The sequence below is a fragment of the Arachis duranensis genome, chromosome 10, assembly GCF_000817695.3.
Source record: "Arachis duranensis cultivar V14167 chromosome 10, aradu.V14167.gnm2.J7QH, whole genome shotgun sequence".
Lineage (NCBI taxonomy): Eukaryota > Viridiplantae > Streptophyta > Magnoliopsida > Fabales > Fabaceae > Arachis > Arachis duranensis.
Genome location: NC_029781.3, coordinates 86560373 through 86587943, shown reverse-complemented (window position 1 = coordinate 86587943; position 27571 = coordinate 86560373). Strand labels below are relative to the sequence as shown.

The following is a 27571-nucleotide window of genomic DNA, read 5'->3' as shown; positions in this document are numbered from 1 at the left end:
TAGATATAGACACAGCTCTATTTCCAATTGCATTCATATATATTGATATTATTATTATTATTAATGTGTTTTTGTATATGGATAATAACCATAGTTGATAATATTCATCTAACTAATTATAATTTTCTTTTAAAGGGAGATTTATTTTTTGCAATTAAAAATTACATCACAGAAAAGTAATAGCATAAATTATCACTTATTTTAACTTACTAATATAAACAATTAGTTAATTTATATAAATCATTCTAATTAAATACAAATTTTTCAAATAACTTAATAAAAAAATTAATATCAAATTTTAGGTTTTTCTATTAAATAATTTCGTATATATACAAATGAATTTATTTTAATTTCGCATGAATCTAAATCTACTTGTATTAATTTTAGATATTTTGTCGTTTAAATATTTTTACTACATATTCCAAAGAAATCCAAATGATTAAAGATTAAAATTTTCTTCCAATACTTGCTTACATATTTTCTGAAATTGATATTTGTTTTAGCAGTTATGCTATTCATACAAGTCTTTTTTATTTACAAATTTTATAAGTTGGGCCAAATTTAAAAGAAGCTACATTCACCCACAAAAGCATGTTAACACGCGCATCACGTTTCCAAAGCACTCTCTCACCATTAAGAACGACTCTTTTTATTCTTCTTCGATAAAAATCATAACTGTCATTTTTTCTTTGCGTCTTTCCTCCTCCTCCTCTTCTTTTTTCTTCTTCTCCTTTTTCTTTGTGTTTCTCCTCCTTTTTCTTCGCGTGATTCATCTTCATCATCGTGTTTTTCCTCCTTCTTCTTTTGATTTTGCAACATTATGTATTTTTTTTGTTTGATTTTTTCCTCCCAAAAAAAATTATGAGAATATGAAATAACAAGATGAAGAAGAATAGCAGAAGATGAGGAGGAGGAAGATGAAGAGTTCTGAATTATGCAGAACTTATCAGAATAAAAATACACCCAAATATCTTCGTGTTACACCCAAATATCTTCTTTTTACACCCAAATTTGCTGCAAATACAGAAATAAGTTATGTTATATGTACACTAAAATCAATCACCAAAGTCAGCTACCAGTATAAAATACATACTGAAATACAAATAATACATTGAAAATAAATCAAAGCACACATATTCTACACAAATAGATTGGTGGTTGATTTTAGTGGCTGATTTTAGTGTACAAATAGCACTTTTGTACAGAAAAATATTTTCTCTAATACTGTATTTTTTTCTTCTTCTTCTTTTCTTTATTTCTTTCTTTCTTTAAGTTAAATGAATGTAAGTTCATCCTCTTCCAAGTAATTTTGCAGCATTATGTATTTTTTCTTCTTCTTTGTTTGATTTTTTTTGTTTTATTCTTATTAAGAGAGTAAAACAAGAAGAAACTTGAGAAGGTAAAACAAAAAGAAAAAGATGAATAAGAAAAAAAAGAAGAAGAAGATGGTGATAATGATGAAAAAAAGAACCAGTAGAAGATGAGGAGGAAGAAGAATAAGAGTTCTGAATTATGCAGAATTTATCAGAATAAAAATACACCCAAAATTTCTTAAAATACACTCAAATATTTTCGTGTTACACCCAAATATCTTTGTTTTACACCTAAATTTGCTGCAAATACAGAAATGAGTTATGCTATGTGTACACTAAAATCAGCCACCAAAGTCAGCCATCAGTATAAAATACATACTGGAATACAAATATACATTGAAAATAAATTAAACCACACATGTATTTATACACAAATACATTGGTGGCTGATTTTAGTGTACAAATAGTATTTTTGTACAGAAAAATATTTTCTCTAATGCTGTATTTTTTTCTTCTTCTTTTCCTTATTTATTTCTTTCTTTTAGTTAAATGAATGTAAGTTCATTCTTTTGCAAGTAATTTTGGAGTATTATGTGTTTTTTCTTTTTCTTTGTTTGATTTTTTGTTTTTATTCTTGTTAAGAGAGTAAAACAAGAAAAATCTTGAGAAGGTAAAACAAAATCGAAAAGATGAATAAAAAAAAGAAGAAGAAGACGGTGATGATGATGAAAAAAAAGAAGCAGTAGAAGATGAGGATGAGGAAGAGAAAGATTTCTAAATTATGCAGAACTTATCAGAATAAAACTACACCCAAAATTCCTTAAAATACACTCAAATATCTTCGTGTTACACCCAAATATCTTTATTTTACACTCAAATTTGCTGCAAATACAGAAATGAGTTATGCTACGTGTACACTGAAATTAGCCACCAAAGTCAGCCATCAGTATAAAATACATACTAGAATACAAATATACATTGAAAATAAATTAAACCACACATGTATTTATACACAAATACATTGGTGGCTGAATTTAGTAGTTGATTTTAGTGTACAAATAGCATTTTTGTACTGAAAAATATTTTTTCTAATGCTACATTTTTTCTTCTAAATTGAACCACAGCTCAGCCACTTAATTGGATTCAAAACAATAAAAGGAGAAGACTTGTAAAGACTTGTATGAGAAAAATGCTTGTATGTGGAGAACAAACTGCTAATCAATACCATAGAAGGGCTGCAAAATACACAAACAATACACCATATTAAAACAAGCATAAACTATAAAATGTAAATAGAACTATAAAATCATCATAAAAAATAACAAAAATTAGATTCATGAATCATCATTAAACAGAAACTAAAATAATTCAACTAAGAATAAGACAATTCACCCTCAGTGAGATGAAAAATCATAAACTGTAAATATACCCAAACTTTCCTAAAATACACCCAAATATTCTTGATTTACACCCGAACATTTGATATAAAATGCAGAAAATTCATGAGAACTAGTACATTAGATTCAATTCAAACAAGGAATAATAAACAGAAAATTTCATAGATAAGGTTCACACATTATTCAACTACACAATTATAAACTAGCAACTGGATTCAAATTCAAATTCAATTATTAATTGGAATTAAACCACACCTCAGGAACTTCATTGGATTCAAATTCAAAATCCACTTCGCTCTGGTTCAGCTGATAATCTGAAGTTGAATCATCCATTATCTTCAAAACGATTTCAGAGATTAATTTCAGAAACAATGAAAAATGAGAAAAATGAAAAAAGAGAACAGAAAGAGAAACTTACATAAACAGCGAAGGAGAAGAAAGAGAGAAACGCACGAAAAGATTGAAGAGAGAAGACAAGAAAACACAGAAGGAATTCAAAAAAGAAAACAAAATCCTTTCGAAAAAGGAAGTTATATATTTGCACGTTGATTGATTGAAAAATCTGTTAAGGAGGCGCGTGAAACATATATACCATAAAAGGCACGTTTTAGGGAGTAAGGATTTTTAGGACTTGTATCACTTATATAGTGAAAAAGCTTGTATGTGAAGATTAATCTTATTATTATCATAATAATAACTAATGACTTAAATAACTAATTAATTATATATCCAAAAATAAAAAATTATATAATATTCAACAACAATAATATTTATTTATTAATTAACACTACGGCTAACTAATAATACATATATTAATTATTTAAAATAGGCTTAATATTTCATCACATTAACACATAACTAACATAATTATAACAAAATTAACTTATTAATTACTCAAAATAGGTTAAATCTATTTAGGAAAAGATCTCACAATTAATCTTTATAATTATCAGTGACATCTATTGTATTATCAATACTCTTTTTTATAATAATTTTTAATTTATATTTAATAAAATTAAATAATTTATAAAAACACATTCAAATATTCAATAACACAAAATTGTTGTGTTTTTTAGACATACGGATAAACACTAGTGCGCCTACAAAGGACAAGCCAGCTTCCTGTACATCTGGACACAAAAGACATTTTTCTCCTGTACGTACTTAATAACTTTTTAACAGGTTACGTGATCTCCATAAACTTCTTTCTCATTGTTTTCACTCAATGAAGATTTCCATACATCTCTACCGTATAAATAAATTATAGTATATATCTTAATAGTTAGATTGAACGGAACAACAAAGTTATGCTTCTGTACGACGGAATACCAGAACCGCTTCTAAAAGTATATTTCGAGAAGAGAAGTGTTAGAGGACCATCAGATCTTGTAAATTATAGTTATTAATTAACCATCAATAATATATTTAATAGTAGAAAATTTCATCTAATAATAAAAAAACATTATTTTTATTTTATTAGTTAAATACTGGCTATATTTTAACAAATCTACTAGTTCCTAGATTTTTTCTTTCGAGTATTCAGTGTTCAATCCTCTTAATAAGTAACAATAGGGATGTTAAAAATTCCTGCTACACTCGGAATATGTGATAAATGCATAAATTGAAATGTGCACACGAAATACGACTATATTAATTTTTGGGACTCAGTATCCAAGACACATATGGTTGCACCTATCTACTACTTGTATAATGACCGTGGCTTCTGAAGTCACGCGTCAGTCTCTCAATTAACCAGAATAAAAAAAGAAGGAAACGGGGAGTAACGTAAACACGTTACATTCTGCCTTCATCTTTTCTCTCTGTTATTTTTCTTTCGTTTTTTGAAACTCTAAATCCCACCTTCCCCTTCTTTTTCTCATAGATAGCCAACTTAGTTATCGGCTCTCTCTCTCTCTCTCGCTTGAAATCTCTAAATCTCATCTTTTTCTTCGTTTTCTCTTCGGTAACCCACACCATAGTTGTGTCTTTATCCCGCTTGGTCATTAAGGCACTCTTTATTGGTCTCACGCAGTCTCAAACCCGCATTTCATCAACCCCAACCCACCGAGCTAAGCTGACTCTCAAACCCGCATTTCCTCAAGTCACATGTGCAAACCCTAACCCACCGAGCTAAGCGGGTTTTTCGTCTGAGAGAACAATCATGGGGATGGCGCCTGTAACACCCTCACTATCAAAAATCACGCTTCCGGCTGCGCTACTCTGATAGCAAGAAGTATTACAACTACTTTACATACTAAATACTAAAATAGGAGCCTGTGACTCGACGTTGTATCGCTGATTTCTTTGAAAACCGGAAATTAATACCTAATCTTATAAAAAATACAAACAAGCATAGATTCATATACAAGACTCTTTATATACTAACTCATAATAGTATATACAAATAAAACATACAATTCCTATCCCTCTTACAAATTTGTAATAACAAAGACGAGGGAAGAAAATAAACTAATTAATATAACAACATATAAACCAAACGCAGTACAATTCTTCTTAATGCTTCTTCATCCGGTTCCTGAAAAGGTAAAGCTGTAGGGGGTGAGAACCTAACCACATGGTCTCACCACGGAGTTTCAAAGTTGTCATAAGAAGATATTCAATAAGAAAACTGTTTCAAATTCAGTGACTATCGTTGCCTTATAAATCCTTTTAAAATTCAACAGCTAATCGTTTAAAACATTTTCAAAGAAACAATGTTTAATATTTTCAGAAATCCAAAGTCTTCCTTTTCTCATAAGCAAATCTCAATCAGAAACTAACCACGCAATCAAACAACACAATCATTAATTCAGCACCTAAGTCCATTCTCAAATGTAACACGCCAGGACAAACACAGGCAAGACAGACAAGGAAAGCACAAGTAGGAAGCAGTTACAGCAAATAGTTCAAGTAGCAGTTAAGAACAGTTTAGCAATTAGGCAAACCAAAACAAGTTCAAACCCAAGCAAAGCATACAGATGCATATGATGCATGCCTGTCCTATGGCTGATGAGGCTCATCTGTCGGTTATCCAGCCAACCCGACAAGTCTGAATTGTACTTAGACTGTCCCCCGACGTGCATCCCCAAGAGTCTATGCATAGCTTTTTCTCAAATAATCAATATTACTCAATGGGGGTAACATTCCCGGGAATTTGTATAGTGCCCGGTCACACAATTACATCGTAGGGTCAACAGAGTATCGAGTTTTCAACCTGGTACACGTGGTGGCAAGCCACGGCACTTAATCCAGGGAACCTCGTATCTCAAGATATTTCAAATTCATAAGCCATATAAACAATTCATTCATCATTCATCAATATCTAAGCCATTTTCAATATCACCATCATTCATCAATCCATATCCCATTTCCAAATTCATTCTAAAATCATATTTCAAATCAATCCCCATCATCCTTCTTTCCGTTAATCAACAATCTCAATCCAAAACATAATTCTTTATTTTCTAAATAAATCAATCTTAAATAAATAACGTTTAAGAACTAAATCTTTTTAAACAATTACTTCAACCAAAACTTTCAATTTTATAAAATTTCGGCAGCATTTCCTCTAAAACTCGGACTTTGCCACCCTGTTTGGGTTCCATCCAAACATTTCTCAAACCTTTTTCAAATCTCAATCATTTTCCAAGATTCAGCTAGTTCCAATATCAAATTATTTTCAAAGCGAATCAGTGCCCATAATAAATCTTTTTTTTTTAAATCAAACCAGCTCAAATACTAAATCATTTATAAAGTCACTAACTCAAAATTAAACCATTTCCAAAGCCAATTCCTTTACATTATCGAAAATAGTTTCAACACCGAGAAAAGCCATTTTTTCCTTAATCAACTAAATAACTTTTCAAACTAATTTCTTTTCAGCAATCACAAACTACCCACGCAATCAAGCAATCAGTCATTCAGTCCAGCAAACAACCACATTCAGAAGACAATCATAATCACAGACATATGTTCTCTCACATTAATATCTAGTTATCACAACTCTGTAATATAAATTAGATTTTAAGAAAAACCCCTACCTCGATTAATCGAGTTCGCACAAATTTATTGTGATAATTCCCTCTCCTTTTAGTTCATGGCAACAGCTGCGACTCTCACGCAACTGGAACGACAGTGGCAGCAACCGGAACGGTGATATTGTTAGTCTTCACAGCAATGGCCATGGTTGCAGCAAAATGGAAAATCCAAATTGGATAGGAATTAAAAGCAATTACAATCCAAGATAACAAAATCAGAACTAGTAGCAGCTTCAGCAACCCCGCGGCAACACTAGCGGCAATACTCAACCTAATTGCAGTAGAAAATATGATAAAAGCAGAATAAAAGTAAAAGCAAAAACAAGTTTAAGGAAGCAAAGGACCTAAAGCGAAATAGAGGCAGTAAAGATACCTCTATCAGTGACTATCGGCAGTGACTCAAACCAAGGTTCCAGCGGCCACAGCACCGTTCCCGGTGGCCAGAAGCTCAGCAACGACAACTGTAACAACCACACAGCGACAATAATCTTTCCGAACCCACAAGAACAGAGACCAACCTAAAAAAAGAAAACCCTTACCGGCAATGGACCTCAGCTACGGCAACGCCATTTTCCGGCGACACAAGCTCAACAACCCACCTCCAACAGTGGCGACGGAGCTTGTGACGATGACTGGCGCGAGGAGGCGGCGCAGCTTCTCTTCCTCTCCTCTCGGATTCCTTCTCTTCTCCGTCAGCAGCGGCGGTTCACAACTCCTCGCGGCTCTAACCCTCATGAGCGCTCTCTCTCTCACCGCGGCTGGCTTTCCGACGGCATTGCGAGCTTTGGCGACGGCGACGGACCCTCGTAGCGGCGGCGGCACAACCTCTTCTCCTTCTCCCTCACGAGTTCGTCCCTCTCTCTTCCTCAGCTCCGTTCGACAGCTTCATGTAGTAATGATGGCAGGATGATGAATTGACGGGTTTAGGAGTGGAATCATCGTCGAGAAGAGAAAGCTTGGAAAAATCAATTGGAACAGAAGGGGTTTTGCCTTCGGAGAGACAAGGGTGCTTGTTGGTGAAGGGCTTCCATGTACCGAATTGGAAAATGCATGAATCAATGGAGTGGTGAGATTCGAGGGGCTTTAGGGATTGTTGGGTTTGGGAAATTAACTAAATCATCTCATGACATTATTTAATAATGGAATCTATGAATGAAATGGAATTGCAAATTGGAATGGCTTAGGTGCAGGAGTTTGATACGGTTGTATGTGTTAAGAGAGAGTAGAGTGAGTGGCGGTGAGGTAAGGTTAGGGTTAGTGGGTTTTAATTTGGGGATTTAGGGTTAATAGATTAGTGTAATTTTAATAAAATTAGAGTATATTGTATTAATTTGAAATCTAATTAATTCCTTTAAATTACTTAAAAAAATATTATTTTAATTATCAATTTACTAATTGGCATTTAATTAGGTATTCTAATTTAAAATTAGAAATAATATAATTAATTTTTTTATAAAATTAAAGTATTAAATTCTAAAATCTCAATTATTTAAATTAAATTATTTAAAATTCTTATCCTTTTACAACTAATAAGTTGTATAATTTAAATATAAAAAATTACTCAATAATTATGAGATTAAGTAAATTTTTTTTAATTTAATTATCAAAGCTTAATTTAATTATTTTTAATAAAATAATTTCTAAAGATAAAATCTTTAATGAATAAAATAATTTGAATTTGACTCATAATAATATTTTTCAAAAATTCTAGATCTTACATCCTACCCCACTTACAAAAAATTTTCGTCCTCGAAAATTGATGCAAAATTAAAGAGATTTCATATTACTTCACTCTTGAACTTATTTAAAGAAAAGGCAAAAAGTTCTCAATATATATACATATAGTTTCAGATACCAGGATTTTCATATAAAAATATGAAGGGTATAAGTATGGTGTGAAACAAGGTTACAAGATAGGCTTGATGCATAAAATGATGTTTTAAACATGTGATGGTAACACACGGCGATAAAAGGTTACAAAACGGTTTAGGATTAAAACAACATGCTTAACGTTCGCATTTGATCTCACACCATCTTCAGAGATTCAATTATTCAAACCTTAACTTAACTTATTCCCTCCATCCTCAATCGTACTTCTTCGAATAACTCATCTAAGGGTTTTCAACCTCATCGAACACTTTGCAAATCTTAATGGTCACAAACCCAACATCAACAAAATCCTTTCACATGAAATAAGATTCCACAATTCCTTGCAACGTCGTACATTTATAAATTTCACCTTTTGCGTCCACCAAACATACCCCAAAGAATTGATATGTTGTTTACTAAGTCCAATAGGTACACAAGATATCAAAACTAATCTCGAGTATACTCAGAAGGATAACAGACCTTAGAAAAGAAGGAAAAGTAGTAAGGATCGTGTTCGCGAGAATTTGAAAGAATTGTTGAAATCACAAGTGGACAAGGATAAATAAGTAATGAAGAATGTTGGAAAAAGGATCAACTGATAACTTTAAGGGTAACTCTTGAGTCGAAAGGATTCGATAGGATCAATAAGATGAAAAACAACACAATATTTTGAAACGAATTCAAACTGAATCAAAGAAAATATGAGGTTTACAGAAGAAGAATATCCAAACCAAAGATAAAGTTTATAGAACTCGAGTATGGTTTAAAAATATTTTTGAATGCATTGTTTGTAGAAAATGGAAAACTTAAGGAGAAATCATTTCATGTTCTAAAAAAAAAAATGGGTAACAAACATTTTTGAATGCATTGTTTGTAGAAAGTGGAAACTTAAGGAGAAATCATTTCATGTTCTAAAAGAGAAAATGGGTAACAAACACCCTTCAAAAGATTAATAAAAGCATAAATGTGGTATTATTTCAATATAAATTCAAGTGGAAATAGATTACACAAATTTTGTAAATGGAAAGATTAATTTGGCTAAGAGCAAAATTGTATTTTCTCTTCTTTTTCAAGCATGTATGAAAACTACAATCTTGTTGGAAGAAAACCCGACATAAAGTTTTACTCATAAAAGAAAAGATGATGCATTACAATCAAACAGGTTTAAATCACATACAGAAACTTTCAGAGTATAAGGTAAAGGAGTGTAGGCTGAATTGAAAGCGATTTTATTAAAATTTTAATAAACGGTTATATCGCCCCGAAACAAGTTCAAATCACATTAAAGAGAGGCACTGCTCAAGTAAGACAATTCAAAGTCAGGGACAACTTTGCATAAGAATAAATCAAAACTTGTTTAAAAAGGTTTAAAACAAAACTCCAGTAATATACTTGAAGTCACAACTTTATAAGGATGTTCAATAATATTAAGATGCTAAAAAGGAACTCAATAACTTAAAAAGTTGATTCAAAACTTAAATTTCTTCAAAAGAATTCAAAACTTCTTCAAAATGGTTCAAACCACCAACAAAAAAGAATGGTCAAAAGTCATGAAGTATGCCGGAAGGAAGAATTAAAATGCAAATAGGAAAGAATTTTAATTTCAAAGAACTCCAATAAAAATCATAGAGGAAAACAGGACAATTGTTTACAAAATTCAAGAGAATCATCAAAAACGTAAATATTACGTCATGTTAAAACAAATTTAAGTTGAACTAGATTATGCAAGATTTGTGAAATGAAAATTAGTTATACTAAGGATAAAATTTTTCATCGAAAACTTTGAAAGACTTTTTAGATAATCAAATAAGAATTTGCATAAAAACATAAGCTAGGAAATCAAGTTGTAATCCTAAGAAGGAATTTTGAATTTAAGAACTTCGATATGAAAAATTGAGAGGAAGAACGGTACTTTTATTTAAACCAGATTTGAGCTGAGGGAAAAAAGAAGATTAAAAATCAATGATAGCGTTTACAAAGAATGGATAATCTAAAGAAGGAATGAATTCATTTTCTCATGGAAATACAAAAGGTTTAAATAAGGTATTACATCAAAACAATCGTAGTTAAAATAAAATATGCAAAGTTTGTAAAATGAAATTTAATTGGGCTATGAATAAAATTTTATTTTATTTTGCTTTAATATTTTATTATTTATTTATTTATTTATTTATTTATTTATTTTTTTTTGAGAATCTTGAAAGATACTCAGATGTAAAATCACATAAGAGTACGTTTAAAAACTGTGATAAGGTTGAAAATAAATCAAGTTGTAATTAATGAAGGAAATGCAAAGTAGAAATTGTTTTCTATAGAAGAATAAGTGAAGCTTTACAAATAAACAGATTTAAACCATATAAAGAAATTTTAGAATCCATGTAGAAAAGTATATGCTAAACTTAAAAGTAATCTTATCCAAAAATTTGAAGGATGATTGGGAAACACAATTAAGTAAGAAAAAGATCAATTCAAAACTTTTCCAATCCAAAATGAGCTCAGATTACGTCAAGGAGATACACAGATTACGTAGAGAAATTCAAGGTCAGGATTTTTATGATGCCGAGAATTTGGAAGGTAATCAAGAATATGGTAAGCTTAAGGTATACATTAGACATGAAGCAAAAGTATCAATTTACATAGTTAGCTTAGATCGAATCATAATTTTCAAGGTTCAAATCGCTCAAGATTTAAAGATCATGCATTATGCCAAAACAAGTTCAAGTTCAGATCAATGAGCACAGGATTCTTGAAGAAGAATATAATCAATGGTAAAGACAGATGTTTTTAAAAGACTCAAACAAATTCTTAAGAATACAATCAAATAAGATTATGGACGAATAATGAAATACAGTTGGAGAATGATCAATGATGGTTCAAGAAAGGAATCCAAGTCAAAGAACTTCAATGAGGATAGTAAACCAAAAAGAAACGATATGCCAACCTAAGCGACGTAAACAAAAATCATAAATCGAAACCAAGCACAAAAAGAGAACCCTAGCATCCACGAACCACGTGACTCGCATTATCCATTACTTATCAATTCCTTTTCGCCTATAATAATCTATTAACTTTCCCGTTCACATGAGCCATCAACATTAAGTTGGCCAGACTTAACATCAACAGATATGCAACGGTAAGCTAACAGTGTTAATTAATAGGCAGTCATGTGCATAAAATTCTAATTCTTGTTATTTGGACAAGACCTACAACATGACAGACACTCAGAGAATGCAATGAAGCATGGTCAGTCCATCCCCAAGGCTCTAATTAGGATGAACTGCTCTGATACCATATTGTAACACCCTCACTATCAAAAATCACGCTTCCGGCTGCGCTACTCTGATAGCAAGAAGTATTACAACTACTTTACATATTCAGTGACTATCGTTGCCTTATAAATCCTTTTAAAATTCAACAGCTAATCGTTTAAAACATTTTCAAAGAAACAATGTTTAATATTTTCAGAAATCCAAAGTCTTCCTTTTCTCATAAGCAAATCTCAATCAGAAACTAACCACGCAATCAAACAACACAATCATTAATTCAGCACCTAAGTCCATTCTCAAATGTAACACGCCAGGACAAACACAGGCAAGACAGACAAGGAAAGCACAAGTAGGAAGCAGTTACAGCAAATAGTTCAAGTAGCAGTTAAGAACAGTTTAGCAATTAGGCAAACCAAAACAAGTTCAAACCCAAGCAAAGCATACAGATGCATATGATGCATGCCTGTCCTATGGCTGATGAGGCTCATCTGTCGGTTATCCAGCCAACCCGACAAGTCTGAATTGTACTTAGACTGTCCCCCGACGTGCATCCCCAAGAGTCTATGCATAGCTTTTTCTCAAATAATCAATATTACTCAATGGGGGTAACATTCCCGGGAATTTGTATAGTGCCCGGTCACACAATTACATCGTAGGGTCAACAGAGTATCGAGTTTTCAACCTGGTACACGTGGTGGCAAGCCACGGCACTTAATCCAGGGAACCTCGTATCTCAAGATATTTCAAATTCATAAGCCATATAAACAATTCATTCATCATTCATCAATATCTAAGCCATTTTCAATATCACCATCATTCATCAATCCATATCCCATTTCCAAATTCATTCTAAAATCATATTTCAAATCAATCCCCATCATCCTTCTTTCCGTTAATCAACAATCTCAATCCAAAACATAATTCTTTATTTTCTAAATAAATCAATCTTAAATAAATAACGTTTAAGAACTAAATCTTTTTAAACAATTACTTCAACCAAAACTTTCAATTTTATAAAATTTCGGCAGCATTTCCTCTAAAACTCGGACTTTGCCACCCTGTTTGGGTTCCATCCAAACATTTCTCAAACCTTTTTCAAATCTCAATCATTTTCCAAGATTCAGCTAGTTCCAATATCAAATTATTTTCAAAGCGAATCAGTGCCCATAATAAATCTTTTTTTTTTAAATCAAACCAGCTCAAATACTAAATCATTTATAAAGTCACTAACTCAAAATTAAACCATTTCCAAAGCCAATTCCTTTACATTATCGAAAATAGTTTCAACACCGAGAAAAGCCATTTTTTCCTTAATCAACTAAATAACTTTTCAAACTAATTTCTTTTCAGCAATCACAAACTACCCACGCAATCAAGCAATCAGTCATTCAGTCCAGCAAACAACCACATTCAGAAGACAATCATAATCACAGACATATGTTCTCTCACATTAATATCTAGTTATCACAACTCTGTAATATAAATTAGATTTTAAGAAAAACCCCTACCTCGATTAATCGAGTTCGCACAAATTTATTGTGATAATTCCCTCTCCTTTTAGTTCATGGCAACAGCTGCGACTCTCACGCAACTGGAACGACAGTGGCAGCAACCGGAACGGTGATATTGTTAGTCTTCACAGCAATGGCCATGGTTGCAGCAAAATGGAAAATCCAAATTGGATAGGAATTAAAAGCAATTACAATCCAAGATAACAAAATCAGAACTAGTAGCAGCTTCAGCAACCCCGCGGCAACACTAGCGGCAATACTCAACCTAATTGCAGTAGAAAATATGATAAAAGCAGAATAAAAGTAAAAGCAAAAACAAGTTTAAGGAAGCAAAGGACCTAAAGCGAAATAGAGGCAGTAAAGATACCTCTATCAGTGACTATCGGCAGTGACTCAAACCAAGGTTCCAGCGGCCACAGCACCGTTCCCGGTGGCCAGAAGCTCAGCAACGACAACTGTAACAACCACACAGCGACAATAATCTTTCCGAACCCACAAGAACAGAGACCAACCTAAAAAAAGAAAACCCTTACCGGCAATGGACCTCAGCTACGGCAACGCCATTTTCCGGCGACACAAGCTCAACAACCCACCTCCAACAGTGGCGACGGAGCTTGTGACGATGACTGGCGCGAGGAGGCGGCGCAGCTTCTCTTCCTCTCCTCTCGGATTCCTTCTCTTCTCCGTCAGCAGCGGCGGTTCACAACTCCTCGCGGCTCTAACCCTCATGAGCGCTCTCTCTCTCACCGCGGCTGGCTTTCCGACGGCATTGCGAGCTTTGGCGACGGCGACGGACCCTCGTAGCGGCGGCGGCACAACCTCTTCTCCTTCTCCCTCACGAGTTCGTCCCTCTCTCTTCCTCAGCTCCGTTCGACAGCTTCATGTAGTAATGATGGCAGGATGATGAATTGACGGGTTTAGGAGTGGAATCATCGTCGAGAAGAGAAAGCTTGGAAAAATCAATTGGAACAGAAGGGGTTTTGCCTTCGGAGAGACAAGGGTGCTTGTTGGTGAAGGGCTTCCATGTACCGAATTGGAAAATGCATGAATCAATGGAGTGGTGAGATTCGAGGGGCTTTAGGGATTGTTGGGTTTGGGAAATTAACTAAATCATCTCATGACATTATTTAATAATGGAATCTATGAATGAAATGGAATTGCAAATTGGAATGGCTTAGGTGCAGGAGTTTGATACGGTTGTATGTGTTAAGAGAGAGTAGAGTGAGTGGCGGTGAGGTAAGGTTAGGGTTAGTGGGTTTTAATTTGGGGATTTAGGGTTAATAGATTAGTGTAATTTTAATAAAATTAGAGTATATTGTATTAATTTGAAATCTAATTAATTCCTTTAAATTACTTAAAAAAATATTATTTTAATTATCAATTTACTAATTGGCATTTAATTAGGTATTCTAATTTAAAATTAGAAATAATATAATTAATTTTTTTATAAAATTAAAGTATTAAATTCTAAAATCTCAATTATTTAAATTAAATTATTTAAAATTCTTATCCTTTTACAACTAATAAGTTGTATAATTTAAATATAAAAAATTACTCAATAATTATGAGATTAAGTAAATTTTTTTTAATTTAATTATCAAAGCTTAATTTAATTATTTTTAATAAAATAATTTCTAAAGATAAAATCTTTAATGAATAAAATAATTTGAATTTGACTCATAATAATATTTTTCAAAAATTCTAGATCTTACAGCGCCGGTTTGTTTCAACAGATGAGATTAGGCGATGATGAGCAACTACAGTCTCCGTTGCGGGCTTCAGCCGCGAACGAACATCAACAACCTTGGTGAGAGATGTGCGGCCGAGATCTCAGGAAGCGCTCTCGTCGTGCAGTGATTCTCGCAATCTATTACCTTATTTGGTACTGGATCTTTAATCTCTTTAATTTAGGGTTTTCTTTGTGTTTTTGGGTCTTTGATTTGATGTTTGGTGTGTGACAGAAGAGAATGAATGCCTTGATCTGTGGTTGTCGTCGCCTCTGTTGCTGTTTCTCCCAAACCCTATGGATTCAAGTCCGATCTTCACAATATGGTTAGTATATTGTTTGCAGTCGTCGTTTCTTCTTCTTCATTTTCGTTGTTTCATTCAATTTGACGCCTAGGAAACTAACCTAATTTCATTGGTAGCAGGTCATTTTATTTTAATTGCAAAATATAGTTGCTGAATTAATCTTCAATTTTTTTACCGTATTCAAAGGAGTGAAAAAAAATAAGTTAATGTGTTTATATTGTGTAATTTTGGCCGCTGATTTTTTGTGTTGTTTGTCTGTTTTGCATATCTTTGAGTTTTTTATTTGTTTATTTATTATTTTATTCTAAATAAAATATCTAAGAAAGTGGCGTTTGGATTTGTCAGGGGCTGGATTCAAGTTTTAGTCATCTGATATATCTTTGCCATAATGATTTAATTTATGTCCTATTAAAATAGAAATTCTAATTGTAATGCCTTTTTATGTAAATGCAGCTTATTGAAGGAGGATGTGAAGCTCCAATCCACGCGGTAGCTTACCTTTCTTTATATTTATTTTAGACTAACTATGAATTGTGCATTTGTTCACTCTGTGCTTACATCTTTGATTGATGATGTCTTTTACTACATATTCTTTTAGTGTTCAGCTACCACATGTTGGAGACAGTAGGTTCTTCTATGGCATCCCCTCATTGAGTTTTCAGAAATATCTCATGAACTGAAGACAATATACACGAATGAGGTTTCATGATTTCTCAACCACTCCTAATTTGATTTTATTTGATTTGTTGTGCCTCAACTTTGTTATGAATATACCTATTAAGAGAGTCTCATTGCTATTATCATGAACGCCCCTTTGGCAAAGGATGATGCGGAGTTGGGGTTGAGGTTCAAACAGCAACTGTGCCATTTGTATCAAGATCATAGGTTACTCTGACCTGCCCATAAAATTTGTTCCTAATATTTTATTGTTAGATAGCTTACTGTATTTGTCTTTTATTAATTATATTGCTGATTTTTTTACTGTTTTCATGTCTTATGTCAGTTCTTAGACATTAAGAATTCGAGGTTGCGATTGACCTGCATTGTAAATGTGTTAAGCAATCCTTTTATGTGTTAGCTATTAGGAATAGTAAACATATCAATAAAAAATTTAAAATGGCTTATAAGAATTTCTTTATTTTTTGTGTACTTATCTGATTTGTAAAATTGTTGTACATAGAAGTAAACCAGTTTTCAATTTTGATTATTTGTGAGCAAAGTTTGTGAAATAAAGAGTGAAAAAGCTAGAAATATTCTTTCGTTACAATCCCATCCCAACTCCTTCGTTCTACCAAAAGTATCCCTTTTTTAATTATAATCACTTTCTTTTCGATAGTTTGCTATATCATACTAATAATATTTGTTAATTTTTGCAGAAGAAAGTGCCGGACTTCATTTCCAAGTGTTTGATACCCACTAACATCTTTAAAGGAATATGGATATGAATTGTATTGTTCAAAGGAGGTCTTTGTCACCAATCATTTAAAGTAAGCTCACTTACGTTCTTTCCCTTATAGTATTATTTTGTTGTAAAAGAATAGTGGATTAAATGATATATCAAAATGGATACAGCATATCTTAATTGCAGGTCTTTCTTTGGGACAATCCTAAAATACACCAATAAAAAATCGAGTATTCCAATAAATATATATACATCTTTTAATTTCTGTTTTTTTTTTGGAAATTGACACTTATTTTACTTTTTCAATACGTTAATTGTAAAAAAATACAACTTTTTTCTATCAGTACAGTAATTACATATATTGAACTTTTATATAATAAAAAAGTGATTAATTTATATGTAACTATCAATTTTATTATTAAAATAATATAGATTTTAAATGAATTGAAAATGTTATATGCATTTAACATATTTCTCCTATTTCAATATCACTTAAAAATAATTACGTATCTTCATATAAATTATTATATACACGTTTATAAGTCATATTTTGAAACTCAACTTATAAGTTTTAGAAATACAGATTTTTTATTGACTTTCATATGTCTACTTTCAAATGGCGTGAAATAGTCAGACAAAGTCTAATATATTTAATATAATACATACTCTGCTGGATAACTAATGCAACACTAAGATAAGTTGTAAACCACATCCAAATAGAATAAGTGAGGAGAATACACATAGTTCTCAACTATTTAGGCAACCCTGTAATGTAAATAATTCTGTCCTATTGTTTGACGCTCAAATAACACAAGGTAAGCTAGAAAGTAGATTATTTTCAATCAGTATAATATTTAGAAACCTTCAATTTTAATAAAATTACACAAAATTGTCTCATGCACGAAAATGCATTTATGTGGTTAACTTCTAATTGTATCTTGCACAGCTATTAGTAATCTTTTCTTATCAACATCAACTATAAAGAATCATATCAATCAAAGATTGCAGCCATTAAGAATAGGAAGGTATATCAACTCTTCACAAAGCACTTTAGCAAATAATTCTGCTTCTCATCAAGTTTCTACCAACAATTGCGGTAATTATTAATCAATTGATTCATCTTTTTCTCTATAATTATTAATTCAGTAGCCTATTTTATTTTCCTCAAACATTTCATGTATTCAAAGATCCGTTTCTTATTTTGAATACATATTGTTGATATATATGACCTATATTTTTTTTAGATATCAATGCTACCCCACATGTAGAAAAAGATTTGTTTACAACCTAGAAATATTGACAACTAAAGATGAACTCTTGAAAATTCAGTTGAGAGTATATTTAGTGCTCGATTTGAAGGTCCGTTCGTTATTGATTTATTTTCATAACATTACAGGAGATGATGAATTCCATGAATGTTACTTTCAAAAAGAGTACATTGGAGGTAATTTTTCATTATAAATAAATAATAAAATTAGATCTTTTAAGTTTTTTCTTCTAATATTCATATATTTGTTTGTTCTTATCTGTAGAAACCAACATCTTGCTTCTCTCTGTGTCATGTTTATTAGGTTGTTTCTTCTTTTTGTTGATTTTATACTATTTACATGAAATTTTATTTATGTTATTGGTGCAATATTAATAATTTTAGATGTTAGGTATTAAAAAACATGAACATTTTGTGCATCTTGCAGGTAATCCTAATCATGTATCAAAGTGGGTTTTTATATTCTTTCTCGGATAATATATTATAACAAGGTAAAGGTCTCAACTCTCAAGATGTTGTCCAGGATTGCATTTAATAATAGCAATACTTGCTGGGAGGAGCTGGAGTAGAAGAGAAAGAAAGCATGGGAAATTACCAGTCATCATAGTTGCTATTAAGCCACATTAAATATTAATGATCTTGAATAGACTTAATTTTTGTTTGAGCAAACAATTCAGGCTATGCTTGGAATCAAGAATAAATTTTGATGCATATCCAGTAGGATATATACAAGACTGTATCATTGTATTGCTAACTTGAGTGTTTTACTAAATTAATGCTAAATCTTAAATGCCATTACATTATTCATGTAGTGAGTTTTATATACTTAAAAAAGGTTATGTTGTTATAAATAAGATTATACTTAAATTGTCTACTTCTGTTTGATGGCTTATTTTAAAAGAATTTATACGGTTTCAAATTTTGTAATTGTCATTTTTATTATTTTTTTATTTATTTTGGCCAACATTGGATGTAAAAATTATTATAAAATTGTGTGTATTGACTTTGTTGTATGTTCAATATGTTACAGTGAAAATTATTGCCTGTAGAATAGATGCATGAATTTAAGTTTTCTAAAAGTAAACAAGAATATAGTAGAATGAAAGGATAGTTACATATTTGTACTTATGAAAATATATATTAACAAATACAGAAAAGACAAAAAAAAACATTCTTGAAAAATAATATTTTTTCGAAAGCCAAAATTCTGGAAAAAGTCCAAAGAAAAATGTCCTTTTAAAGTCAAATTATTTAGCTGCTGTGGTAGATAACACAAAAAGTAGTATATAAAAAATGCAGTCAAAAGATGAGTTATTTATACGGAAAAGATGTAAATGGATATATATCTTTTTTATTAGCAGTTATGATTTCTTTTTATCATTTTTAATTTGAATTTTTTTTTATAGTGTATTTCTTTGAGACCATCAAAGTACTTAATCTACTCATGGCCAAAATCTTATTCCAAAAACAATAATGATTGATAATTTGACAATGAAACAATTAAAGCTTTTTCTTTCCTTTTTAATCTAAAAAGGCTATTTTTTGTTTTATATATATTTTTTATTATAGTTTTATTTAATTATTTTAATTTCATGAAAGTTAGCAATTGCTCAAGATTCTATGAGACAAATATAAAGAAGGTATTTGATGCTTTCTATTTTATAATAAAAAATTTCAATAACAACATAATCTATTACTTTTGAATTAGCCACTTTTATTATTATTGATATCTTTTTTAAATGTATTACTTTTTTCTTTTTCAGCTTAAATTATTAATTAGTGTAAAAATAAAAGAGCATTATTGGTGATTAAGAAAATAATATAATATAATTTAATATAAAATAAAGTACTCCTTTAATTTTTAATATTTGGATAAAATAGTAAAAAATTTAGAACATCATTCATATTTTTACATCACTTATGAATAGTAACATAACATAGATCTTTATTTAGTATATTAAACTTTTTTCAAATTCTATTAACATGATTTCTTTCATTTTATGCTGCCTTTGTTAGATTGCTTTCAAATATTTTAAATTTGTGTTAAATTATCATCTTTCTATCCATTTATATTCCAAGTTGATACAAAAACGGAAAAATATTACTTAACAAAGCAGTGGATATTTATAGTTACTCATATTTTTCTCCAATTTTTTATTACAGCATAGATCTAAATGACTGTGTCAATTTTTATCATCTTCTTATCTTTTATATTTCTTTTATTTATCGTATTTTTTTTATTGTTTACACCATTTTTGGAATTTTGTATTTTTAATTAAAAGGGAGTACAGAGTACAATACAACTAAAACATTCCATAGTTCTTTTCTTACTCTATTTAAATCGGTCAAAAGACCATTATATATGTTATATATAATATTAGTATTCAATTCAATGTTTTAACCAAAGTAGTTACACTATTTAAACACTACTATTATCAGCGCGTATACGCGGGGCCTCTGCTAGTATAATATACGGTGCAGTCGAAATCAACGTTAATTTTTTTTTAAAGTTCTTTGAAGTATGATAGACCGACAATACATACACTTTAGGAACATCATCCAGCTAAATGTGACGTGGTACATAATTGGAATATTAAATTTTAAGGTTAGTTTATTTCTCTCTTATTTAAAATAATTAATTAGTTGGCATATTATGATATTTTGATTTATTTACTTTTAATTGATATATTAGGATATTTTAATTTATTTAATTGAAAAATGTGTTAGAATAATGATATTTTACATTAACTTGATTTAAATAATTAGTTGATATGTTAAAATAATTAGATTTAAGTATTTAGATGATGTGTTAGAATATTAACATCTTAAATACTTTTGATTTAATTAATTAGTGGATATGATAGGGTCGTTAGATTTAATTAGTTAGAAGATCATTAGTTAGAAGAAACATTACAAGATGATTAATTAATGAAGATGAAGTTCAAATTTTTTACCGAATAATTTAGAATATTACTAATTAATGTTATTATATGATTTTATCCACAAAATAGAGTTTTTTTAATTAAATTATTTAATTAGTTAGAAGACCATTAATTAAAAGAGAATATTAGAAGATGATTAATTAACTTTTTAACTTTAGATAAAGATTTTTTTTATCGAATACTTAATTATATTAAGATATTACTAATTCATGTTGTTATATGATTTTATTCGTTATACTGCTGGAGTCATAATTCTTTTCTAAATCTCAGTACCACTCAAACATATTCCTTAATAATTCTCGTAAAGCGTCCAAGTACTACTCACATCCCTCTTTATTTAGATTCTACGTTGTATTGATAAGATACCTCTTACCCTCTATTAATTTGAATCGGGTCATAAGATTGAAAGTCATGTGATGTATGCAATAAACATGGTGAGTTGTTGGAGGATGCCAACCACTATTGGATGCATTAAGGAAAGCACGTATGACTTGATATCTATCAGATATGAGAAGAAGGCTCTGTTGCGGAATAACTTGTTTCCTCAAATTTGTTAGAAAAAATGACTATGACTCGGTAGACTCAAACTCCACTAACGATAAAATGTTATATGCAAAATATTGTTATTACTATCTTAGATCACAACAATTAGCAGTATATTCCTGTATTTTCTATACAGATATGTCCCGTCAACCGATACAAATGATTTGCAGTATTTAAACACTTCGTCACACGGAAGGAAGGTCCAAAATACCTTATAAGCTAGCTATAATCTCTGTTAATCATGTTCCTTTTGCAATAAGAAATAGCAACATAATCGTGTATGGTCTTAGAGAGGCATTGTTGTATAGCTTGTAATTGGATGAAAATCTTGTTATACGACTTTTTTCAATCACCATAAATTTTGAACAATCGCCTTCTGCTTTGTCATTCACATCTTTTGATATGATAGCTTGAAATGATAATTCTGTTGTACTACACTTTGCAACACTGGAATGGAAATAAGGGATCAACATGTATAATTGACAAGATCACAGTGCAAATCATATTATTCTAAACCCCAATAATTAATAAATAATTAATTCATAAATTAAAATTTATTCTAAAAAATTAAAAATATGATTTTTATAGTTTAATATGATAGAGAAAATTAAAATAAGAATTTTGACACTAATTTTAAAGAATTTAGCCCAAGATTAGGCCGAACGAACCAAACTGGTCAAACTAGACCCAAATCGGGCCCGTGGGCCCAACCTACTCATCTAATTAAATGAATTCAGCTCATTTCTCTCTCCATAACATTATTCAGGAGGTAAGCCACAAATTTCTTCCAGTTTTTTCAGCCCTTGATTTAAAAAATATTGAGTAGAGGTGTTGAGATTTTAAGCTCTTTAATGTTATAGGATCCAATTACCTTGAGGGAAATACTTAATCTTGCCTCTTAGATCCGTGAATATGGTAAGAATCCTCAACCCATAGTGAATTTATTGAGTATATGTGATTTGTTGTTGAGTTTGTATGTGTGAGTGTCTATAATTTGTATTAGGCAATATATATGTAAGTGGATCGGAGCTTGATTGAGATTTTGGAGGCTTAGAAGTGGATTGCAAGCTGAAAATTCCGTTGGTGAGGTGTTAAGCCTTGAAAGCTCGAGGAAAAGTGAATTGGAAGTGTTCCGAGTTTTATCGGGAAATCGGCCAAGGTATGGTTTTGGTTTCTCATATCTAAAATGTAATGTAATGTGAAAACTTAGGCTAGTGATTCAAGGATAGGAATTGAATTTGTATGTTGTTGATTGGTCGAGATGGATTGTATTATTATGTATGTGGTTAGTGATTTTTGGAGGTTGAGATGGAAGCTTGTATGTATGATATGGGTAACTTGGTATGTGAAATGGTTAGTAAAACTAAATTGTTGTTGGTACCATGTTTTTGGTAAAATTGATGTTGAAGTTGTCTTAAGAAATGGATGATGTATTTGTATATGGTTGATATTGAATTATTGAATTTAGATTGATGAAAGTGGTAAGTTGCAAATTGTATGAGGAAGTTGATATATGGTTGTTGTTGAATTGGTAAGGTTTAGGTAGGTTTAAAGGGTTTGGAAATTTTATGTTTTGAAATTGGTAGGTTTTGAAAATAGAGGTTTGAGAATTTTGTGTAAATTTAATTTTTGGCTAAATTTCGGCGAGCCATAACTCGGCTTCCAGACTCCCAAATTGTTTTAAACTTTTTTCATATGAAAATTGGGTTCGTGAAGTTTACGTCATTCAAATAACGGATGAAAAATATTTTAAAACAAAAAAGTTATGTGTGTCAGAAGTTCGGAGTGAAAAACTAAAATTCTACAGCATTCAGCATTTTTTGCCACTCTGTAGGTCTTGCGTACACGACCACTGTACGTGACGTGACCAAACCTTTCAAGTTTGGCATATTGCGTATGCGAGCAGTGGTTTTAGAGGGGTTGCGTACGCGACCACCTGCACGCGACGCGACTGATAAACCATTATTTTATGATTTATATTGTGTTTAATTGAGTGGTTTTATCAGGTCTTTACCCACTTATTCATATGATTAGCATGATATTACAATTCCTTTCCAAAGTTATTCTATGGTTGAAAACTTGTTTCTTAGAGATATTTTTATTGTGTATTTTAATTCTCTTTTATACCATTCGATGCCGTGATCCGTGTGTTAAGTGTTTCAGGTTTCATAGGGCAGGAATGGCTTAGAGAATGGAGAGGAAGCTTGCAAAAATGGAAGGAACAAAAGAAATCAAGGAGATGACCAGTGAACACTGACGCGGACGCATGGCTTACGCGACTGCGCGAAATGGAGAAATCGCAATGACGCGTTCATGTGCCTGACGCGAACGCATGGATTGAAATCTGCACAGACGACGCGAACGCGTGGACGACGCGTGCGCGTGGCGAGGAAAAACGCTGGATGACGCGATCGCATAGACGACGCGTACACGTGACATGCACAATTTGCAGAATTTACAGAAACCGCTGGGGACAATTTTGGGCCGCGTTTTGACCCAGTTTTTGGCCCAGAAACACAGACTAAAGTCGGGGAACATGCAAAGACTCGGGGGAGATTTTTATTAGGATAGTTTTTAGTTTTTAAATCTGATTTTCCTCCTCCTCCAGGTTTTCACACTACACATTTCATAATTCTTAGAATTTTTATTTGCTTTTGGATTTGGATATTGAGAAGAGTTGTTACCTCCGCCAAGACTTCATCATTCTAGTTTGTTTTCTTACTTTTCACTTACTCTTTCATATCTTTAATTTGTCCAGAGTTACAATTGATTTATTTTTAAAGTTTATTAATACAAGAACTATTTTTATTTTTAATTGATCTTTTTTATTATTGTTTATCATGTCTTTCTTTATTTCCCTTTTTAATTTTGTGAAGTCTATATTCATGATAATGGAGTAGTTCCCCAACTTGATTGGGAGTTGATTAAAAGGAAAACTTTGAGTTGGAATACTCAAGAGTTAAATTGTAATTGGATTTATTGTTGGTTCACTCTATAGTCACTAACACTAATCCTTCCCAAGGGAAAGGATTAGAACTTGTGAATAGAAGTTGACTCCCAACTTACTTCACTTTCCTTTATTCAGTAAAGGATAACTAAGTGGAAACAAAACCTTTTGAGTTTGACATATTGTGTATGCGAGCAGTGGTTTTAGAGGGGTTGCGTACGTGACCACCTGCACGCGACGCGACCAATCTTTTCTGGTTGGGCAGCTTGCGTACGCGAGCAAAGTGCTTGCGTACGTGAGGAAGCAAAAATGCACACCCTTGACCCCGGTTTTCAGCAAAGATGAGTTTTGTGTTTTAAAATATAATTTCAAACCTCTAAGCCTCTATTTTCATTCTTTTAGCTCTAAATCCTAATAGTATGCCTAGTAATGAGATGAAGTTAGGAAATGTGGTAACTTGTGGATGAAGTAAGGGGTGAATTAATGATGAATCATGATTAATGATGATTATATGGATTGCTGATGATAGTGGTGGAAGTGCTGTTTATGTTATAAGCCGAATGGCTATTTTTAATAATGAATTATGGCTGGTTATGGATTATGTTATGAGCAGGATGACAGTGCTAAATATTGAATCATGGATGAGTATGTACATATATATGATTATTGATTGATAATGTGATTTGATGCACTACCAAATATCTAAGATACAAATTTTTCTGGGTGAAAGCAGTGGCTAGCCACCACGTGCTCCAGGTTGAGACTCGATACTCTGCTGACCTATATCGTAAGTGTGGTCAGACACTGTGAAAGTTCTAGATGAGCTCGCCTCTGTGGATAAACACCAGTGTGGGTGTTATTTGATTATGATTATGATTGAGAATTACTTGAGTTGGGGATGCACAACAGATGGATAGTCCAATGGTTAGCTACCAGGACTTATCAGGTTGGCTTTATAACCGACAGATGAGACTCATCAGCCACTAGGACAAGCATGCATCATATGCATCTATATGTTTGTTTGGTGTGACTTGTTTGGATTGCCTAAGTGATTGCATAAACTATTTGCTACCTGTTTATTTGTTGTAAAAGCTTTCTATTTGTGATTTCCTTGCTTGTAGTAATTGTATTTGTGACATTTGAATTCTAGCGGTGGTTGGGAGGTTCGGAGGAGTTGGAAACGGAAGTTTTAGATAGATCGAAAACTCTTAACTAGTTGCCAATTTAATTTTCATGGTTTAGTTATGTTTATAAGCTTTAATTATATGTCAGAAGTTCTAGAATTGCCTTCAACTTTCCTAGGACATTATATATTAGATATGTGGGCACTGTTACGATGTTGAGAACCTCCGGTTCTCACCTCATACGAATTTTATGATTTTCAGATGTAGGACGGGAGGTACCTCGCTGAAGCATGTTGAAAGCTTCTGATTAGCAAAGACCTCTTAGAGGTTATTTTGGAGACACAGGTTCTATAACTTTGTATTTTAGATTTCTGTTGGGTTTTGGAGACACAGGTTCTATAACTTTGTATTTTGGATTTCTTTTGGGTTTTCATATGTGTGTGTGTTCTGGCCGGTTATCTTCGCGGACCAAGTCTTGAGCTTTGTTATATATATTTTGGCACTCTTTTATATCTATTCGAGTTAGTATATCTCTTACCCCACGTTGTGTACTTTATCGCTTCGTGAGTGTTGCGCTTTTCGATTTAACAATTTTGTTTTACCCTTTTCTTCAAAGGCTCCTAGTTATAAATCTTTTTCACTATATTATATATATATTTTTACTTTTAGAGATCGTAATATCTCACCATCTCTGTCTTATAACTTAAGGATAAGGCTCTATGTGGTAGGGTGTTACATATTACTATCCAATTGAGCTTGATTTTGGGACATGGTTGGCGCCAAATAGGTGTGTGACCCCAAACCTACCCACCTCCTTACTAAATTACCCATAAATGTCATCGTCTAATATATAACATAATCAACATTTACTTGTTAATTTCATAAACTGTAAAGAAAAATATTTGCTAGTAGCTTAATTTTGCTGATGTGCTAGACAGAAACTCCATAGACTCCCAGTAGAGGATTGTTTACATCGACAATAGTATTTCAGTCTATCCAACTCTAAAATTCTATATTCAGTGTTCCTTCGAATGCTATAATTTTTCATTACCATGAGAATAACATCTCTACTCCTAACATTATAACCCATCCAAAATTTCACTCTCTTTCTTTTTACCAAGGTTGAAAGGATCATTTAGTTACATGGCATCCAAGTTAAGAGTGTGATAATGGGTTGGAACATCTGATACTTATAAAATGGCTAAAGGATGAGAAAGAAAAAATCGAGCATCTCTACCAGCTGGAGTCTCAAGTACATACTCCTCAGAAGAATCATTCTCGTTAGACGACACAATTTCAATAATGTAATCCGAATTAGACTCACTCTCGTCTTCTTCGACACAATTGCGAGGTTTGGTAAAGTGAATCGGTGTTGCTACTACCAGGACTGCTTGCAGGATTGAAGAGGATAATCCACAACCACCACCTATATAAGCAACCTCAACATACTACTCCATCACATGTTGCAACATCAACCAAGCATGTGCGTTGAATATTACATTCACATGCTGATCGGTTTCGATCTAAAATGTCCTATTGAAAAATTCTCCATTCGACAATGTTGATGGTAATCTATATGCAACTCTTCCAATTTTATTGGAACCTATTTTCCTTATACTGCTCAATATAATATTTTTTAGTACAGCTAGAGAATCAAGACGATAAATATGTAACATCATAGGTGAATTGTATTCAAATTTTTTTTTTTACTGTTTTTTATTATTCTATTGGGATAAATTACTACAAAAAAATGTTACTAGCCAAAAGAATTTGATATAATGCGACAAATTTTATTTTCATAACCAATATTATTGTAATCAAATATTATATGTGAAAGAAATTATAATTGTATAAAAAAAATTTCAATAGATATTTTAAAAGTATATTTTAAAAATTTTATAAAAAATATTTTATTAAAATTT

General features: G+C 31.7%; 1 long non-coding RNA gene across 4 annotated transcripts; it reads right to left on the bottom strand.

Annotated features, from left to right (window-relative positions):
• Window positions 1-5009: 5009 nt before the first annotated feature.
• LOC127742694 (uncharacterized) lies at window positions 5010-14662 on the bottom strand. Of its 4 annotated transcripts, none has more exons than XR_008004053.1 (4): window positions 13927-14662; window positions 13761-13848; window positions 13391-13658; window positions 5010-5260 (listed from the first exon to the last, which is right to left on the bottom strand). It is a non-coding gene; the product is annotated as an uncharacterized LOC127742694 (long non-coding RNA). The 4 variants fall into 4 exon arrangements; XR_008004055.1 differs by lacking the exon at window positions 13391-13658 and adding an exon at window positions 6751-7018 and having other exon boundaries at window positions 13927-14661; XR_008004054.1 differs by lacking the exons at window positions 13391-13658; window positions 13761-13848 and adding exons at window positions 6751-7018; window positions 7121-7208 and having other exon boundaries at window positions 13927-14661.
• Between the last annotated feature and the right edge of the window lie 12909 nt (window positions 14663-27571).